Source organism: Eleutherodactylus coqui, chromosome 1 (assembly GCF_035609145.1).
Source record: "Eleutherodactylus coqui strain aEleCoq1 chromosome 1, aEleCoq1.hap1, whole genome shotgun sequence".
Lineage (NCBI taxonomy): Eukaryota > Metazoa > Chordata > Amphibia > Anura > Eleutherodactylidae > Eleutherodactylus > Eleutherodactylus coqui.
The window spans coordinates 139,450,923-139,469,381 of NC_089837.1; positions in this window are offsets into that span (position 1 = coordinate 139,450,923).

The following is an 18,459-nucleotide window of genomic DNA, read 5'->3' on the forward strand; positions in this document are numbered from 1 at the left end:
TGCTGAACCACCAAATTAAAGAAGTGGGCCAGGCATGGCACGAGCGTGAGGCCGCCGAGCTGCAGAGCCTCCACCAGGTTACGGCCGTTGTCACACACGACCATGCCCGGTTGGAAGCTCAGCGGCACAAGCCACTGGTCGGTCTGCTCTGTCAGACCCTGCAGCAGTTCGTGGGCCATGTGCCTCTTCTCTCCTAAGCTGAGTAGTTTCAGCACGGCCTGCTGACGCTTGCCCACCGCTTTGCTGCCACGCCGCGCGACACCGACTGCTGGCGACGTGCTGCTGCTGACACATCTTGATTGCGAGACAGAGGTTGCGTAGGAGGAGAAGGAGGAGGGTGGTTTAGTGGAGGAAGCATACACCGCTGCAGATACCACCACCGAGCTGGGGCCCGCAATTCTGGGGGTGGGTAGGACGTGAGCGGTCCCAGACTCTGACTCTGTCCCAGCCTCCACTAAATTCACCCAATGTGCCGTCAGGGAGATATAGTGGCCCTGCCCACCTGTGCTTGTCCACGTGTCCGTTGTTAAGTGGACCTTGGCAGTAACCGCGTTGGTGAGGGCGCGTACAATGTTGCGGGAGACGTGGTCGTGCAGGGCTGGGACGGCACATCGGGAAAAGTAGTGGCGACTGGGAACAGAGTAGCTCGGGGCCGCCGCCGCCATCATGCTTTTGAAAGCCTCCGTTTCCACAACCCTATACGGCAGCATCTCCAGGCTGATCAATTTGGCTATGTGCACGTTTAACGCTTGAGTGTGCGGGTGCGTGGCGGCGTACTTGCGCTTGCGCTCCAACACTTGCGCTAGCGATGGCTGGACGGTGCGCTGAGAGACATTGGTGGATGGGGCCGAGGACAGCGGAGGTGAGGGTGTGGGTGCAGGCCAGGAGACGGTAGTGCCTGTGTCCTGAGAGGGGGGTTGGATCTCAGTGGCAGGTTGGGGCACAGGGGGAGAGGCAGTGGTGCAAACCGGAGGCGGTGAACGGCCTTCGTCCCACCTTGTGGGGTGCTTGGCCATCATATGTCTGCGCATGCTGGTGGTGGTGAGGCTGGTGGTGGTGGCTCCCCGGCTGATCTTGGCGCGACAAAGGTTGCACACCACTGTTCGTCGGTCGTCCGCACTCTCAGTGAAAAACTGCCAGACCTTTGAGCACCTCGGCCTCTGCAGGGTGGCATGGCGCGAGGGGGCGCTTTGGGAAACAGTTGGTGGATTATTCGGTCTGGCCCTGCCTCTACCCCTGGCCACCGCACTGGCTCTTCCAACCTGCCCTGCTGCTGCACTTGCCTCCCCCTCTGAAGACCTGTCCTCAGTAGGCTTAGCAAACCAGGTGGGGTCAGTCACCTCATCGTCCTGCTGCTCTTCCTCCGAATCCTCTGTGCGCTCCTCCCTCGGACTTACTCCAATTACTACTACCTGAGTGATAGACAACTGTGTCTCATTGTCATCGTCCTCCTCACCCACTGAAACCTCTTGAGACAGTTGCCGGAAGTCCCCAGCCTCATCCCCCGGACCCCGGGAACTTTCCAAAGGTTGGGCATCGGTCACGACAAACTCCTCCGGAGGGAGGGGAACCATTGCTGCCCATTCTGGGCAGGGGCCCGGGAACAGTTCCTGGGAGTCTGCCTGCTCCTCAGAATGTGTCATTGTAATGGAGTGAGGAGGCTGGGAGGAAGGAGGAGCAGCAGCCAGAGGATTCAGAGTTGCAGCAGTGGACGGCGCAGAACTCTGGGTGGTTGATAGATTGCTGGAAGCACTTTCTGCCATCCACGACAGGACCTGCTCACGCTGCTCATTTTCTAATAAAGGTCTACCGCGTGGACCCATTAATTGTGCGATGAATGTGGGGACGCCAGAAACGTGCCTCTCTCCTAATCCCGCAGCAGTCGGCTGCGATACACCTGGATCAGGAGCTCGGCCTGTGCCCACACCCTGACTTGGGCCTCCGCGTCTGCGCCCGCGTCCACGTCCTCTAGGCCTACCCCTACCCCTCAGCATGGTGTATTACCAGTAGTGCAGAAACAGAACGCTGTAATTAAATGTGCCGCTTATTGGCCTGTGGTTGGAGGCTGACTTTGCTTACGGAACGCACAGCAGAGCCAGGAAAGAATTTTGCGCAAGCCCGCTGTAACACTTAGCTGGCTGCGTATTAATTAGGACTACTACCCCCAGCAGAGATGCAGTACAGTCAGGACGGTCACAGGCAGCCCAAATATTTTTTTTTTCCCAAATTTTTTTGGAAAAGCCCACTGCCTATATAGACAGTATATGTCTTTCACGTTTTTCTCTGTCCCTGCCTCAGCACTACTGGCCCTATACTATGTAAAATTACTGCAGTGCAGACTGTTTCCCTCTGGACAGAATTACAGCAATGATGTAACGGGCAACGCAGAGCCAGGAAAGAATTTTGCGCAAGCCCGCTGTAACACTTAGCTGGCTGCGTATTAATTAGGACTACTACCCCCAGCAGAGACACAGTACAGTCAGGACGGTCACAGGCAGCCCAAATATATTTTTTTGTCCCAAATTTTTTTGGAAAAGCACACTGCCTATATAGACAGTATATGTCTTTCACGTTTTTCACTGTCCCTGCCTCAGCACTACTGGCCCTATACTATGTAAAATTACTGCAGACTAAGGATGCAATGCTCTGCATGGCCGATATACAAAAAAAAAAAAAGGTGCAACACTGCAAAAAGCAGCCTCAACAGTACTGCACACGGTCAGATGTGGCCCTAAGAAGGACCGTTGGGGTTCTTAAAGCCTAAAATCACTCCAAACACTCTCCCTATAGCAGCTCCAGCATCAGCAGCACTTTCCCTGAGCTATGTCAGAATGCATCTGTGGCGAGCGGCGGGAGGGGCCGATTTATATACTAGGGTGACACCTGATCTCGCCAGCCACTCACTGCAGGGGGGTGGTATAGGGCTTGAACGTCGTAGGGGGAGGTTGTAATGCCTTCCCTGTCTTTCTATTGGCCAGAAAAGCGCGCTAACGTCTCAGAGATGAAAGTGAAAGTAACTCGAACATCGCGTGGTACTCGCCTCTAGTAACGAGCATCTCAAACACGCTAATACTCTAACGAGTATCAAGCTCGGACGAGTACGTTCGCTCATCTCTAGTCATTAGCAATCTTAGATATGCAGATGATACAACTTTGATGTCTGAAAGCGAGGAGGAGTGGAGAAGCCTTATTATCAAGGTGAAAGAAGAAAGTACAAAAGCTGGGTTGTTGTAAAGAAAAAAAAAACATTCGCTCAATGGAGGCCTTTGGAGCAATAATCGTTGTGTGTAAATGCTACCATCGTTTACTTTTCGCCTGAACGATGATTTTTAGGTGAGCATAAAATCCATTGTTCAGGGACCACACGCTGTGTTCTCCACCAGCTGTTCTCTGCATACAGCTCTGGGAGGATCATTTACATGCAAATTAAGGTAATAAGTTGCTAATGGGCATTAGTGCCCATTAGCAGCTTATGCAAAACGATCGCTAAACCTGTCAATCTCCCTATCTTTTTAATGAGTTTTGAGCGATCATCTTTGCATGTAAATGGGCCTTAAGGCTTTTCCACTTACAAGACAGATCACAATTGATTAGTAGTGTAGTAATGTCAATGAAAACATTCATGTGGTTGCTCCTCCACACTACAAATATCACCGTAGGAGCTGAAAAGCTGGCTATACTGCTGCACAGTATAAAATTATCAGACTGGTTGTTCTTTCCTCCCTATGAGTTGAGCATAAGTAGACAGGCAGATAACCTTCCCTGCAACACAATGACGATGGAGCAATGTCCGCTTTCAACTTTATTGCAAGGTAGAGGTAAAACTGTAGAACAAAGAAAATAATGCACTTAGCAATGTACACTAACATAGCAGTACATAGAATACATTACATACATGTGAGAAGACAGGCAGCATGTAATACAGCCAGCATGTAATACAGCCATGAGAGATGATAAGCGTGCATGCGGATACACTAGAACACATGCTATGCTATCTGAATAACACACATAAGACTAGAAACTATGGAAGTCGTATAATCATGGAACGGAAAAACATGATATACACAGGATGTAAGAGTAGGGCATCAGGTAGAAGTTCTGACATACCGACGATGCCATTGTGAGCCTGGATAACAAAGATTTCCAGGAGGTATCCAGAACAGTCCAGACATGAAAAGAATATACCTAGAAACTGGCTACTAAGAGCTGAGCTGATGTCACCGAGGTCATGGGTAATAGATACAACATCCCACAGAGGACAAAATAAACTGAGGCTCAGTATATAAATGCCCACTAGATGGAGCCCTAACAGAAAGTCCATCTAGTAATGCCAGAAATAAAGCAATATGATATACCACATACAGTACAGACACTGATAATGTGAAGTACTGTGCAAAAGTTTTAGGCAGATGTGAAAAAAAATGCTGCATGGTAAGAATGCTTTCAAAATGTGAAGTGTTAACCCTTTCCAATCTACTCTCTGACATCTGAAGACATTCTAAATGAAGGCTGTACGGCTCCAATGTCAGAAGACATCTGGCAGGGTATTCTTACTGTATATTACTGGCTGCTCTGTTGTTGAGGGCTCTCCAGCATGTCCCATACCACAGTACTGGCTCTAGCCAGCAGACGGCACTATTGTTTAATGGCAGAAAGACCCCTAGGAATCCCTGAATCCAAAATTAGTTTGCAAAGGGTTAACAGTTTGTTCAGTCAATTAACAAAATTCTAAATAAAACAGAATAGAAATGTAAATCAATTCAATGCCCATTAGGGCTTTATCAGCCTAATTTGCATGTAAATGAGCCTCCAGGAGTTGCTTGCAGAACACAGCAGGTGGTCTGAGCTCTGCAATTAGCTGCATTGTTCTGTCACAGGCTGCTAAGAGAAAACAATATGGAGAACACAATATGAAGTCTGAATAATGGATTTAAAGCTCACCTAAAAATCATCCTTCTGACAAAAATTGCAGGATGGTAGCATTTACATGCAACGATTATCACTCATATGCCATCGTTTTAACGCATTTTGAGCAATAATTGTTGTGTGTAAATGGGCCTTAGGACTTTTACACAGCATGTACTTTATAACAGGATGTATAGAAAGTGCTTTATTCAAAAGTTGAATGCTGTAGCAAGCTAGCCATGACTTTTTCTCTCCTGCTCTCTTTTATGATTCTCCTTGTGGTGAGCACCTGTTAAAGGATGGATATTGGCTCGCAGGATAGCTTCCTTCCAATACGTTGCACTGTGGAGGATGATTCCATCGCTTATTTGCATAGCTTTTTCCCAGGAGGCATTGCATGGCCTACATAAGACTTCCTGCACCTTTGTGGTGCTCTCCACAAAGAGAAGAATTACCCACTCATACATTGATGGCCAATCACCTAGCCAACCAGAATCCTACTGTACACTAGTGAGGAGTAAGAACCAGCTTTCTGTACATGGATATTCTGGTTTGGCTTACATTCCTTGTTAGGTTGCAAGGCTTGTTAAAAGGTTGGATATTGACTTACAGGGTAGAATTGTGAAAGATTATCCCATCACTCATTAGCTTACTTTTTAGGTTTGATAACTTTTATAAGTCATGCTCCTGTGTTTTTATGCCTTTGACATACTATGTATTTGTTTTGCAACCCTGCACTATCCATGTTAATTGTGAACATACAATAATTGCCTGTTTTATATTTTGGAAATTATACTATTTAAATCAGGAGAAGAGTTGTATTGGGCCCCACATTAGATACACAAACACTAGCAAAACACATCAGAAATATTGCATGAGGATTTTGCTCATTGACAGCGATAAATCCATGAGCGAATCGACGGCAAAAACTGCAGCAGAAAGCCACAGATTTTGCTGCAGTTTTTATAGGCGGAATTCGCAGAGGTAAAAATGTTGTTGTGTGAAAGTACCCTAAGGCTGCATTCCCAGGAACGTATATCGGCTCGGTTTTCACGCCGAGCCGATATACGTCGTCCTCATCTGCAGGGGGAGGGGGGGGCATGGAAGAGCCAGGAGCAGGAACTGAGCTCCCGGCCCTCTCCACCCCCTCTCCCCCCCCTCTCCCCCCCCTCTGCACTATTTGCAATGGGGAGAGGCGGGGCAGGGGCGGGGCTAATTAGCGTAACTTAGCCCCGCCCCATCCCGCCTCCTTTCATTGCAAATAGTGCAAAGGGGTGGAGAGGAGGCAGAGGGGGCGGGAGCTCAGTTCCTGCTCCTGGCTCTTCCATTCCCCCCCCCCCTGCAGATGAGGACACCATATATCGGCTGGGCGTGAAAACCGAGCCGATATACGTTCGTGTGAATGCAGCCTTAGGATTCAAATAATCAATTCATTTCAAACCTGAGACAGAGGTAGGCGGCTTTGAACTGAGGTCTTCTAAATTATTGCAGCTGGGTTGGCTCACCAGGCTAGTCTACTGACTACTGTCTGCACGGTGGGTCATCCGCTCATTACCTGACAAAGACTCACTCATAGTTCTATTGCCAGGCACTGGGTGCTGGCCTAGCTGCAGCCAACAAGAGAATTAGAGAGAGGGCAGTAAGAGGCAGAACTAACAACGGCGGTGGGGAGTTCGATGCTTTTGTATGTCCCGATGCCTCCAGGCCGGCAGCATTTGTCATGATCAGCACATTTAGTTAAGTTGTCACTGACATCGGCCGTCCCTCTGTAATAAAGCGCAGCTGTTGCCCAACCGGTAATTTCTCTGATGGAGGAGGGTGTGCTTTACACAGGTGAATATAACTGTTTTTTTTACATTTCACTAGCGGGGGATTATCAATAGGGGTAATTTAGGGGCCTGTGGCCCCCCTAGAGCTTCAAGCCCAGGACGGCCAGCTCTATTATAATCTGCCATTGGTTGGAACTACAGGCAACCTTGAAAATACAAAGAGAGGAACTTGGACTGCATCACATGCAAGATCTTTAAAATTGTACACATAAAAATCTAATTAAAAGTATAACTATTTTTTAATAAGCAGCTATTTTAAAGTGGATCAATGAACAAAATACTCCTGTAATTTCTCCCGCATGTCACGTTGCCACATACACCATATTGTATCTTTATAGACACATTGCATACATTTATTTCAATGTAAAGCTATTTAAAGAGCCTGGTTTTGAGTTTCTGCTGTAGGTCTTACCTAATCCCCCTACTTGCCTAATGACTGATGGCTCTTTTCTGGTTGTCACCATTCTAAGCAGCAGCTATAAGAGCTGTAGAGGTCAATCATTAGGCAAGGAGGGGGCTTGGGGAGTACTGAGAACAAAAACCTAGAACTAATCCAAACCAAGGAGAGTGCCCATTGGATGGTCTAGCGTTCATTAGCATATAGTGTGCAGGGTAGCAAAATGCAGATTTCTCTGCGATGGCAGCATTAGCAGGAGAAATGAAGGTATGCTGCCTCTTGCTTTCTTAGAATCACAGAGGTGAGGAAAAAGAAAAAAAACACATATTCACTGAAAAAGCAAAAAATACCTGAAAGTCTGCAAAGCAGACACGGTCGCCATAGGCACGATCGCCATGAGGCAGGCACAATCGCCGTAGGGCAGGCGCAATGGCCTTAAGCCCTGAAAATATGTAGTCAGCCAGATAATAATGTGTGGAGGAGCAGCTTGTTCCTGGCAGGCTAATATGAAGTCACCCACTCAACCCAGCCCAGTTTGGGGAGGAGTGACTGCATATACTAATAGCCTGCACATGTGAACGATACCAAAGATGTCAGCCATAGATGGGTGGTGACCCACCATACAGGATATCAACCCTGGCTGATATAACAGCGGGTTGCCCTGTATCTCCAAGGTGGGCCACACTGGCTGACATCTTGGGCTCCCCCACCAACTAGCAAACTACATTTATTGTGAGTTAGCGTAGGTACTGACGGAAGCGGTGTGACCTCGACGCGGTCCGTCAGCCTATGCGTTTTGGCCAAAATGCAGTACTAACACCCGCATTTTATTAGTATGCATTAGTATCTTTGTATGTAGTTTGCTAGTTGGTGGGGGAGCCCAAGATGTCAGCCAGTGTGGCCCACCTTGGAGATACAGGGCAACCCGCTGTTATATCAGCCAGGGTTGATATCCTGTATGGTGGGTCACCACCCATCTATGGCTGACATCTTTGGTATCGTTCACATGTGCAGGCTATTAGTATATGCAGTCACTCCTCCCCAAACTGGGCTGGGTTGAGTGGGTGACTTCATATTAGCCTGCCAGGAACAAGCTGCTCCTCCACACATTATTATCTGGCTGACTACATATTTTCAGGGCTTAAGGCCATTGCGCCTGCCCTACGGCGATTGTGCCGGTGGCGATTGTGCCTGCCTCATGGCGATCGTGCCTATGGCGACCGTGTCTGCTTTGCAGACTTTCAGGTATTTTTTGCTTTTTCAGTGAATATGTGTTTCTCTTGCTTTCTTAGGCTTCATTCCCAGGAGCGTATAACGGCCCGCCGTTTTCATGGCTGGCCGATATATGCTGTGATCTGAAGCATTGGATTCCAATGTATCAAATCACATGGTCATATTCTCAAGACGTAAAAGCGACCGGCTGGCGTGGCTGCTAAACTCCCTCCCTCTGCTCTCGTCCCTGCTCGCTCTTTGCAAAGGGAGGGGGCGGGGCAGGGGTGGAGCAAAGCGCCACACCGTCCCTCCCATTGCTGGCTGTGGGCAAGAAGCAGAGTGGAGTTAGGCTCTGCCCCTCCCCTTGTCTGCAGCAGCTGATGGGAGGAGGCGGGGCAGGGTGGCGCTTAGCTCTGCCCCCGTACCCTCCCATTGCAAAGAGTGAGCAGGGAGGAGAGCACAAGTGAGATGGCGACAGCATGGTAGCCCAGGCGCATATGCGCTGGGGCGCTCAAACGTTAGATTAGTGCGCCCATTCAGGAGCTTTAATGCCACAGATGGTAGCGTATATAGACCGACCGTGAAAACGGCGGCCGATATACGCTCATGGGAAAAAAGACTTAGGCTCAATTTAACGCCTCGTTCACTCGAGTTCTGCTTTCGCACATTATAGGTGCGTGAAAAGATCGCGGCTATACTGCACTAAAGATCATGTGAACGGGTGAGTTCCAGATATTTTATTCAGCCCGTTCACACGATCCAAGATGCATGTGAACTAGCTCCCATAGGAGTCTATGGAAAGCACACTCCAAAGATAGGTCAGGTCCCATCTGCGCGCACAACGGACCTTAGATGCGAGCTGTGCAGTCGCATGTCCTTTGATTGGTGAGAGGATTTAGTGCTTCTAAAATTCATTCATCTGAAGACTTCTATAGGAAACCATTGGTTCTAGTTAGACACAATCTTATCATGCGCCTCTAATGCACAAAAACAGCGCTAATGTGAACGAGGCCTAATGTTGTGACTGATTAGTAGGGTTACCATGTGCTGCAGACTTCCTCTGGTTACAAGAAGTTTAGGATTATGAGCGAGTTTTCTACTGGGACTTATGTATTCCATAAATTCATTTAGGGCACATCTGATGTAAGCAGTTTCCATAAGCATCAACTTCCAAGCAAGTATTGAAAGACATGCAACATGCACGGTCTGTGCAATAATGTTAGACATTCTGCTAGCAGAAAATAAATAAGTTACTGCTCCAATATCCCTTTAAATGCACAAAACAGAGCTTCGTCATTGTGCAGAAAAAAAATGAACTTGGCAAAAATCAGGCTAATGTTCTCTGGAAAACATTAGTAAGTAACCTTCCACTAATTCAGCAATGCATGATGACTCATTACCACATTCATGTGAACAAATCCTCAAAGACAAAAACTCCCAGACAAGAACAAAGACAAGAAACACGGTATCCCTGCTATTTTATGTTGCTAGAGTGGTCTATTCATTTGCTGCATTTACAAATCTGCATGGAATTTAAGGACCATTTACATGCCCGATGATTAGCTGAATGATCATTGCTCTATGTAAATATCCCAGCAATCAGCCAATCAGATCTTTAATACGGGCATAAAAGTCAACGTTTGCTAGCTGCACATCCTCTCAAGAAAACACGAGATGTGCTGCTGACAATAAATCAAACTTTATGGGGATGAACAATCGTATTAACGATCATTCGACCCATCACCATTTACATACTGTGATTGCCACATGTAAATGGAAGTTTAACAAGTGCTAATTGACATCCTATATCATCAATCAGTGTGCATTATGGACAGATTATCTGCCCAAAGTAAATGGGTCCTACAAAGGCTTTCCCATCTGAGCCCTCTGATATATTCACAGATATGCCTTAAAGGGGTTTTCTGGGAGTAAAAAAAAATTGATGACCTATCATTAACCCCATAGTGACCGCCCCGTCGTTGCAGGACGTGTATGAAGACTGCGGGGCGACTCCCCTTCATACATCCTGGGTGCCGGCTGTTTCTTACAAAAGTCCGATCTATAAAAGTAAGGCTTTATTCCCACGAGCGTATATCGGCCGCTGTTTTCACGGCCGGCCAATATAGCTTTGATCTGAGCAGTTATAACTTGTGAACGGGGGCACAAATCTAACGTTTGTGCACCCGTTCAGATGGCATAGGCCCTAGCGCATATACGCGAGGCCGCTATGCCATTGCTCCTTTCCCTTTCCTCCCCGGCTCACCTCCTCTTTCCTCCGGCTGATTGCAATGGACGGAGGCGGGACTTAGCTCCTCCCCACTCCCCAGTCCGCAGCTAGCAATGGGAGGAGGGGGGACGGGGTGGTGCTTAGCTCTGGCCCCTTTCCGCCCCCTCCCATTGCAATCCGCCAGAGGGGAGAAGAGAAGAGGGAGGGAGTTTAGCAGTCATGCTGTTAAACTCCCTCCCACCTCCCTTCCCTACCTCCGAAAGGAGCCCATGCAGCGGACGACATATTCCTGCCCAAAAGATAGTTCCAGCACTATCTTTTGGGCCTGACGTAAAGACACCTGGCGCTATATTGGCTAGCCGGGCGCTTTTACGCTGCAGGAATATGGCCAGGTGATCTGATGCATTGGAATCCAATGAAATCCAGTGAAAATGACGGGCCGATATAGGCTCGTGTGAAAAAGGTGTAACGCATTATTTACCCTGCATGATGCATGTCGTCAGACAAAAAAAAAAAAACGAACACCGGAAATGCACTTTTTTTTGGTCACCATTTCTCCAACAAAAAATGCAATAAAAAGCGAGCAGAAAGTCATATGTATTCCAAATATGTACCAACGCAAACTACAGGACATCCTGCAAAAAATTAGCCCTTTCAGAACTAGGTCGATGTAAAAAATAAAAAAGCTATTGCCCGCAGTAGATAGCGACAAAAAAAAAATTTAAAATTTTTTTATATTTTTGAAAAACAATACAAGTAGTACAGAAAAAAAAAAAAAAAAACTATACAAGTTTGGTATTATAGTAATCGTACTGACTAGAGATGAGTGAACCTACTCGTTTCGATTAATTACTCGACTGAGCACCGCGATTTTCGAGTACTTCCGTACTCGGGTGAAAAGATTCGGGGGGCGGGGAGAGGCGTGGCGGCGCGGGGGGCAGCATCAGGTTACAGGGGGGAGCCCTCTCTCTCTCCCTCTCCCCCCCACTCCCCACTGCAACCCCCCACTCACCCACGGCACCCCCCGAATCTTTTCGCCCGAGTACGGAAGTACTCGAAAATCACGGTACTCGGGCGAAAAAGGGGCGTGGCCGAGTAGGCTCGCTCATCTCTAGTACTGACCCATAGAATGGAGTTATCATGTCATTTTTGTTGCAGTTTGTCCACTGTAGAAACAAGAAACACTGAAAGATGGTGGAATTTTTTTTTTCCATTTCTCTCCACTTAGAATTTGTTAAAAGGTTTTTCAGTACTTTATATGGTACATTAAATTGTACCATTGAAAAATACAACTTGTCCTGCAAAAAACAAGCCCTACGTCGATGAATAAATGAAGGAGTTACGATTTTTTTAAAAAGGCGGAAGGAAAAAGTGAAAATAGAAAAACGGAAAAAAGCTTGGTCACTAAGGAGTTAACATCAATGGGATCTGACTCCCGACAACACCAGCTAAATGAAGGGGCTGTGGCTCTTCACCAAGCATCACCCCCCTACATTGTTTCTCAGGCATAGTTCCATATTTTGGGTAGTGGTTGTACCTGATATTGCAGCTCAGTATGGAGCTGTGCCTGGTAAACCAGTTCTGGAGCAGTGGAGTGATGTGGCTCCCTGTATCACTCCTATGGCATTCCCACCTGTAATAAGAGTAAGGGTCCAAGGGAGCTCCACTTGTTAATGCAAAGTCATTTGCTACATCAGCTTTATTGGATAGGTGGCGCCCACTAGTGGTGCTGTGCAGTAGTCTGTGCAGTAGTCAAAAAGCCACTAGACCTTACCTAGTGCTGAGGCGTAGACCGTGTATGGCTGCATATGGCACTGTGCATGCCCGCATATCACACGGACATGCGCAGTGTGACTTTTTTCCCCCCGCTCTGTTTCAGAACAGGGATGCGTATGAAAAATGCTGCCGATACGCAATGTATTGTGCTTCAACAGCATATCATACAAGTGTACCGTGATCACGCTGCATACATATGCAGAGAAATAGTGCATACTGCAATTTATTTCTCTTGTGTATCGATACGCAGTGTCTACATGCCGGTTTGCATGGATCAATGAAAATCTATTGACTTTCATTAACCCCATTCACCACGTATCATGCGTGCATGCAACACGGTCGTGGACATGAGCCCTTTATCATGCAGTGGAGGACCTAGTGTTTGGAACCTCAGTCATCAGACATTATAGGCATATCCTAACCATCCCCAGTCTTAACCCCTTCTACCCTGCACAATATATTTAGCGCGCAGGCATAAAATAGTTAATGCAAACTGCCATAAATGGACATTGCAAGGACAATAAAGGATCAAACATCAGCAGCAGATGTCAGCTGTAAAATACAAGCCAGGACTGGAACACATTTTTAGGCTATGGACACTATTGCACAGAAAATCTATTTAATTATTTTTTAGTAAAAATTCCCTGCCGTGGAGTCTGTAACTTCTGTACGCCAGTGTGTGGATGTGCTGTTAGTTAAGCGGTTAATACTCATAGTCCCCTTTCATATAAAATTGTGTGTTCCCCTTTAAGTTTATTTTGCTGTTTGTGTGCCTCATCTTTCCCTCATATTTGTATATACAGTACTGTGTAAAAGTTTTAGGCAGGTGTCTGAAAATGTTGCAAAGTAAGAATGCTTTCAAAATACGAAGGGTTAATAGTTTTTTGGTCAATTAACAAAATGCAAAGTAAATAAACAAAAGAGATCTCTAAATTAAATCAATATTTGGTGTGACCATCCTTTTCAGTTCTCCTAGGTACACTTGCAGAGTTTTCGAAGGAACTCGGCACGGAGGCTTTCCAAACATCTTGGAGAACTAACCACAGATCTTCCGTGGATGTTGGCTTGCTCAAATCCTTCTGTCTCCATGTATTCCCAGACAGACTGAATGATGTTGAGATCGGGGCTCTGTGGGGTTCATCACTTCCAGGACTCCCTGTTCTTTATTACACTGAAGATAGTTCTTACATTGACTGGATGTTTGGGATTGTTCTCCTGCTGCAGAATACATTTGGAGTCAAGCAGACGCCTTCTTACTTTTGCAGTATTTTTTCCACACCTGCCTAAAACTTTCACACAGTACTGTGCATCTGTGGTCCATATGTTTTAAAGGGCTGACAGACCGCTGTGTGCAGCAATGCCACCAAACCCTGTCAGTTTCGCTGGGCACAGGAAAACATGGTTTCCAGGCTGCCAGCTAACAGGAGGAGGCGATGCGGAGCATCAACTCAGAAAGATCCCGACACTGATGAGCTGGCAAGCATACTGAGTGTGGTGCCAATACGCTGGAAGGACGGGACATGAGAGTTGGCAAATAGACAGAGATTAGCACTAGTAGTAATGTGTGGCCAGAAAATCCAGTATACAGAATGGTACTGCACGAGTAAAGCTACAGTCGTTCTGCTGCTAATGCTGCAGTTACAAGTTAAGTTAAGCAGTCTTTAGGACAAAAACACATGAGGCATGAGCTAATACGCTCCAGTTTGCTAGTGCGCGCGAGTTTGAAAAAAAGAAGATAGGTCCTGCCTTATCTTTTCTCGCACATAGTATCAACACGGGAGAATCCCGATAATGGATACAAGACCATTGAGATCAATGGTTTCCTTTTGTCCTGTTATGCGGACTTGGATTACGTCTGTGTTGGCCACTTTGTGGCACAGGAACTGAGCTCTTGTGTACGCAGAGTATTACGTGACATGTACACTGCACGTTCACATCATTGAGTAGTCGGGAACTCATGAAAGGTAGTTGCATTGTGGCCAGGAGGACCTAGGAAGTGTATATAACTTAGTGACTGGCACTACCCTGCAAATGGCCAGAAAAGCTGTGGCAGAGGCTGGCAGTCATTTTGATGCAGCCTACATGCCCATTTACACGCAACGATCATCACTGAAAATTCGTTCAAACGATGGCATATGAGCAATAATCGTTGCGCGTAAACACTGCCATTGTTTACTCTTCGGCTGAATGATGGTTTTAAGGTAAGTGTCAGGCAACTGGGGTCCGGGAAACTGGAAGTCCCTGAAACTACCAGCAACCCCTGTCCCTACCTACTTGCCCCCTAGGCTAAGCCCCAGGGTGACAACTGGACGACAGTCCCTAGGCTCACTAGGGATGCGGGGCAGGAGTCAGACACAAAGACAAATACAAGTAACACACAAACACAAAGGCAGGTCAGGCAATCCGGGTCGGTATAAGGAGAAGGCGAGGTGAAAGGGTTCAGGCGAAGGCAAAGTCAGGTCCAAAGTAAGCGAGTCAAAACCGGGAGTCAGATACAGAAAACGCAGGTGTAGTTAGAGACCAAACATACACTGGCAACTTAGGTAGGAAACTGAGCAGTTTAAATGCTGTCAGAACTCCCGCTCCAGCAGCTGATTGGGGCAGGAAGCCTGACAGCAGCATGACCTAGACATAGGCAGCGAGTGCAGAGCAGAGACCCAGGCAACAAGCAGCAAGTGCAGTACAAGCGTGCCCGGATGTCCTGGCAACGGGGACGCGGCACGGGACGGTAACCACCGCGTCCCCAGCAACCCGGGTAACTGGGTGCATGGTCCCTGTGCATGGGAGCGCTCGCCCAGAAGCGGCGTTCTGGATTACGGCGGCCAGGAGAAGTCACCAAGACCAGATCTCCCCTGCGCCGCACCCCCGCAGCCCGGGATATAGGATCGGCAGTGCGGGTATGGAGACCCCGAGAGTCGCTGGTCCAGACAGTGAGCTTAAAATCCATTGTTCAACCGGAGAGAGATAACAAGGACCACATGCTGTGTGTTGTATGGGAGTCAGAGATTACATTGTATTCTGCTGACAGCCCGTGCGAGAACAATGCAGCTGTGTGCAGAGCTCAGTCCACAGGCTGTGCTCCACAAACAGTTCCCGGATTCCCTTTTACAGGCAAATGAAACTAATATAGGGCTAATGGGCATTAGTGTCCATTAACACTTCATGCAAAACGATTACTAAAACTGTCACTCTTTCAATCGTTTGAAAGATTGTCTTTGTGTTGAAATAGGCCATAACTCTGGTAGTATCTCAGAAGTAGTTTGATCTCCCTGGCCTGGTCAAGGGCCATTCAGAAAAATATTGTGCCATTGTTCAAAATAAAAAAAAACAAAATACCTTTTTGTTGAATCACAAAAGATCTGCGGACAGTGGGGACCAGTCAGCAGAGATAGGCGAATGGCTAAGGAAAGCATGGACACAGCACAGGAAAGCAGGAGTCAGTGGACGGCAGGGGCCAGTCATAAAAAGGGGGAGGTTGAGGGGAATGGGGTCATGACAAGCTATACGAGTCCGGCCATAAGAATTAAAGACACAGCACTGAGAAGCTGTGGAGCAGAGGGAGAAGCCAAGATGCACATAGTGCCTCCAATCAGGTGCAGTGCAGATGATGAGTATTATTATTTAATTGTTCTATCACTGAACGGCAGGTTGTGGCACTTATTTACGAGGGGCACTATACATGGCAGTTACACAGGGTACTATGCTTGGCACTTATTTGCAGGTGGCACTCTGTATGGTGATTTTTGGGGTCATATTATGTGACAGTATTATATTCTGGAGCACATTGTGTGGCATTGTTATATTCCAGGAGCATAGGGTGTGGAAATATATTCAGAGGGTCATTATGTGGCAGTATGAGGTGTTGGTTTTAGTATATAAAAGTGACTATATACAAAAGTGAGGGGTCATGGCGGAAAACATCTGAGAGACAAATTGAGGATGAAAGGAGTCATCATTGCGAGGTGGGACAAATGAAAAGGAAAGACAACAACTAATTTAAGAGGATGTCACCTGTGAATAACTGGATGTAAATGTTTATTTTCGGATACTGTTAACGTTTGGAACAAGAGGGTGTCAGCTCACCCTCAAATACATGGAGAAGGTCCAGCAGGGAACCTGTTGGAAATTTTAATCCCATGCCTGCCCCTTACATGCAGCTGTTTCTAATACAGATCCCATAGCACAATGCTTCTGGTTTCTCTACAACTGCAACTCTCACAGTAGCCTGTTAGAGAGACAAAAGGGAGGAGGAGGGTATATATAGCAACTCAGAATGTGTAGAGGTATGGCAGCATCCAAGTCATAAGGGAGGGCAGATCATACAGTATCAGAGTGTAGAAAGTCTGCAGAAGGATGGGGTAAATCACGCAATCTATGTATAAGTTTTAAGAGATGGTAGATTCTGGAGGGGAAAACCTCATACTTCTTAGTGTTCTGTCCAAACTGGCCGCTTGGTTCCTAACCTGAAATACTTACGCACATTTCCCCCCCTGTGGTAAACTATAAAGCCATCCACAACAAGGAAAACACTCTCCATGAATAACCTAATCATGCATAGGGACCTGCCTATGCGCAGGTAATCCAGCCTGAGAAGGGCGAACCTAACCACGTTTGTAGGCCACTAGCTGACCCTATGTGGGATAGGAGAAAACCACAGCAAACATGATGTAAATCGTAATAACCGCAGAACTTAGCTTTGAGAAAACTCAGGCAAATAGGAGCTCTAGGACCAAGCTCTGACTTCCAACACACTCAGAGGAAGACTGAAATTAAACAGCACTGAAGCCGAGCACAAGGCCAGGTTAAATAGTCCTGACAAATTACCCACAGGTGAGGCCAAACATGTCTCACTTAATACCACTCCCACCAGAGCCAGAAGATAGAGAAACACATACAAAACCTGTACCAGATTACTTAGAAAGGCAGCGATCCCAGAACTGCTGCAGCACTCAGCATCAGTATCTTTCAACACAAGAGAGAGGATATCCTCATCGGTAGTAGAAGGAGAAATCAGTACAGGAATGTAGCTATGCTAATATATAGGATTTTGTGGCACAAACAGCATCCCGGATACCCAAACTTCGCATCCAGAATGTATTACACTGGGAGATGAATGCCCACGTGATAAAAGTCTGAAACTAGGAGCAGGTTGCAAACTATGAATCAGAGGGTCTAAAAATGAATGAAGGAATGGAAATTGCTTTCTGAAACTTAACACAACATTGTAAATGCAAGGTAACCACTAACGTACAGATGTTCCTCCCCCTCCTTACCTTTTCACTCAACTTGACATATTCCAAGATGTGAGATGCAGGTGAAAAAAAAACATTCTATACATCTGACATGTTTATGATTTATGTCATTCATCACACTAATCAACCTTGCTAAAAAAAAGCCAAACATACATTTAAGGTACTGTATACATTTGTTTTTACTGGATGGCTGTGACAGACGCCTCTGATGGATGCCATCTGTCACCTACGGGCTCTCATGGTAAAAAAATATATCAATATCATGACTCTCAGCATCCCCAGTTGATTGAAGAGCTGAAGATCAGTTGATTGAAGAGCTGCAGAGCTTGGGTGAAGGCTATGGCCACTTCATTGCTTATAAGGCGGTACATTTTGTAGTGGTTCTGCCTGGTAATGCAGAATACTGTGAATGGAACTCAGTTGTGACATCAGGCACAACCACTAAAAAAGTATGGAACCGTCCCCATTAGCTGAGTCAGACACTGATATTGATGATCTATTCTAAAGATAGGCCAGCAATATTGGGGTCCCAGATAACCCTTTTAAAAAACTAGTTAAAAAGCAAGGGCATTTTGGATGGTTATAAAACCCAAAAGATATCTTGTATCACAGAGTTATGGCATATAATAAATGTCTCTACTCCTGACAAATATACTTTTCGTATTGTTTAATATCTGTCTTTATATTATGTTGCATAATGTTTAAAGGGAACATGTGACCCCTCAAGAGCACCATGAGCTAAGTTATGGTGCTGTTAGGGGAGGCGACAGGGAGCCAGCCGGTGATGTATTTTTTTGAGCATACACAGAGGGCAGGAGACATGCGAAAATTATGGCAGGGAGAGGAGATAAGCAAGGCAAG